Source organism: Notothenia coriiceps, unplaced genomic scaffold (genome assembly GCF_000735185.1).
Source record: "Notothenia coriiceps isolate Sejong01 unplaced genomic scaffold, NC01 NC01_scaffold00010106, whole genome shotgun sequence".
In the NCBI taxonomy this organism is placed as follows: domain Eukaryota; kingdom Metazoa; phylum Chordata; class Actinopteri; order Perciformes; family Nototheniidae; genus Notothenia; species Notothenia coriiceps.
Genome location: NW_011342807.1, coordinates 2,950 through 5,671, shown reverse-complemented (window position 1 = coordinate 5,671; position 2,722 = coordinate 2,950). Strand labels below are relative to the sequence as shown.

At 36.9% G+C, this 2,722-nt stretch overlaps 1 long non-coding RNA gene across 1 annotated transcript; it reads left to right on the top strand.

Annotated features, from left to right (window-relative positions):
• The first annotated feature begins 6 nt into the window (after window positions 1-6).
• Window positions 7-1,201, top strand: LOC104945881 (uncharacterized). Its single transcript, XR_798380.1, has 2 exons — window positions 7-231; window positions 336-1,201. It is a non-coding gene; the product is annotated as an uncharacterized lncRNA (long non-coding RNA).
• Window positions 1,202-2,722: the final 1,521 nt, after the last annotated feature.

Sequence of the window (2,722 nt, the reverse complement as noted above, 5' to 3'; positions counted from 1 at the left end):
AACAGGTAATTAAACCGAGTAAAAAAACATAATTCTCTGACCTTTTGAAAACTAGCATAATAGCTAACGTTTTCTTTTTGTGCTCAACATGAACCAGGCACACATTAGTCCACTAACGTTTGACCACATCAGACAATGTCCACTGATCTCGTTAGCTAGCTAGCTCGGCTTATCCAAAAGTGGACTATGATATGCATGGTTCATGTTTAGCACACAATAAAAACACCGCTAGCTACGATGACGGTTCAAATTCAGATCAAAACAAACATACAACAGTGTTTAACGAACTGTTGGACTACATTGGTTTAAAAGAGACTATTCCACTGAATATATAGGCTATTAAAGTGTGGGTCTGGTTAGCTAACGGGTCGTTAAACTTCGTATAAAACGTGTATTCTCTGACCTTTAGCATGATAGCTAGCGTTTTCTTTTTGTGCTCAACATGAAGCAGGCACACATTAGTTCACTAACGTTTTAGTTTGACTACATTAGACAATTTCCACTGATCCCGTTAGCTAGTTAGCTCTGCTTATCTGAAAGTGGACTATGATATGCATGCTGCATGTTTAGCACACAATAAAAACACCATTAGTTGTGATGAGCTTCAAATTCAGATCAAAACAATCATACATATTATCGGGCCTTTAGGATAATAGCTAACATTTTATTTTTGTGCACAACAAATACATTAGTCCACTCATTTTTGGTATAACCACTTTAGACACTTATCGTGATTTGCACACAATAAAAACACAGTTAGCTACGATGACAGGCTTCAAAAGCTCAGCTCATGATAGGTTTTGTAGCAGGTTTAATCACAAGTTAGCTAACCAGAACCAAACTAACGTATTTAGTGGAAACTGCCTTTATTAAACTAATGTCGTCTAATATCTTGTTGCTGCTCCATCTGAAGGAAACCATTACAAGACCTGCAAAGTAACTTCACATTTCAGTTTTAAAATTGCATTTAAATGTCCCTTTTGTTAGCGTTTGCATGGAGTATAATGCATAATGAAACTCTCCCTCCCTTGGATGATAGCACAATCTGACTAGCGGCTAATAACGGCATTTCACACGATTTTCAAGAGACTTTTTTTAAATATGTATTACAGCATCCCTTATACTCTTTGACAGGGTCTCATTTAAAAAGGGTTTACTGTGTTGTTGGGCCAAACTTCATATCCTAAATCATCCTGTGGGGAATTAAAGACAAGGCAGATATTAATATTAAGTCAAAATTAATCAGCAATAATTTGGAAAATCTATTCATCTTCGTAAATGAAATAAATTCTTAATTCGTCATTTATTAAAACAGGGAATACCAATTATTCTCACAATTACTTTACAGAGGTAAATTACTTATTAATTTAAGACCTTGCTTTAAACTGAGAACATTTTTCACGATGGTCTTTCATTTTATAGACTAAAAAAATCATTTAAAAATAATGATGTTTTTGCTCGTTGACATTTAGTGTGATTTTTATAACATATTTTCTTGGGTTAAGTTCCTCAACGGATTGTTTGTGACCAACGTTATAAAACGTAGGACTTATGTGTGTGTGTGTCTCTGTCTGTGTGTCTCTGTCTGTGTGTGTCTGTATGTGTGTGTCTGTCTGTGTGTCTGTATCTGTGTGTCTCTGTCTGTGTGTCTCTTTTTGGTAAAGTTGTTATTCGGATTGTTTGTGACCAACGATGTAAAACTTAAGACTTCAGTGTTTTGTCTAAACTCTCGGCGTGTGCCCTCAACCCAAAATGCTGAATTCCCCGTAAAATGTTAAAGTGAGGCCAGAAAACAATATTTTTGTTCGTCAAAAACGGTATAATTCCTCCAGAAGTGTGAGTATCAAACAGAGTTCTCTTATAAACAGGATCCACAGTACTCATGCTATATCTTTCTAGAAAAACCCCTGGATGTGATTCACACTGTTTTCAAAAAATAAATAACTCAGGTTTTCGGGGAATATATCGAGCGTGTGAAACATGTAAACATTTTAATCAAACCATCAACTATCAGGATAATGAGCATGTAAACGATCCTCAAAATGTGCAAACCACGTCCAGATATAACAATAATTCAAACAATAATAAAATAAAAGGCGATGTTTGCATTTAGGACGATCCGGTGATTCGTGCAAAATCCCCTCTCGCAGCGTATTTAGTGGCACAGACACAATAATACTGATAATCCACAGAGACGTCACCCAGCTGCATATACACGGACTTTCATATTCACAAAGCACCACCAGAGAGATTCAACCGAGCAAACAGCGTCTTCCTCACAGAGGACAGGTTGGGCCTTCATTTTCCATTGAGTACGACCTCGGAAAACATAAAGAAAACTGCGTGAGGCTGAAGATTTAAAAACGTGGGTCCGTGTGCAAAGTTCCCGAAAGAAGCAGATAGATCCAGTCGAGGTGATGTGAATCCAATAATGGTAAAAACACATGTGCGTTCTTCAGGGCATCAGCAGCAACAGGATCTTTCAACAGCTAAGTTACATCCAAACTAGATTTTTAGGAGGAAAAACAACAATTCTAAATAAATGGCTGGTTCACATGTTTTCAGTTCACACCTGGCATCAGAAATGAAAGTGAATGTTAGTGATAGAGTCCGTGTGTAGGCTAGCCGGTGCAGTGTATTTGCATGGTGTGTGATATGCTTTAGCAGCTAGCACAGTTTGGAGTGATGAACAAGAATTAAAAAAAAAAGACATCTAATTTTT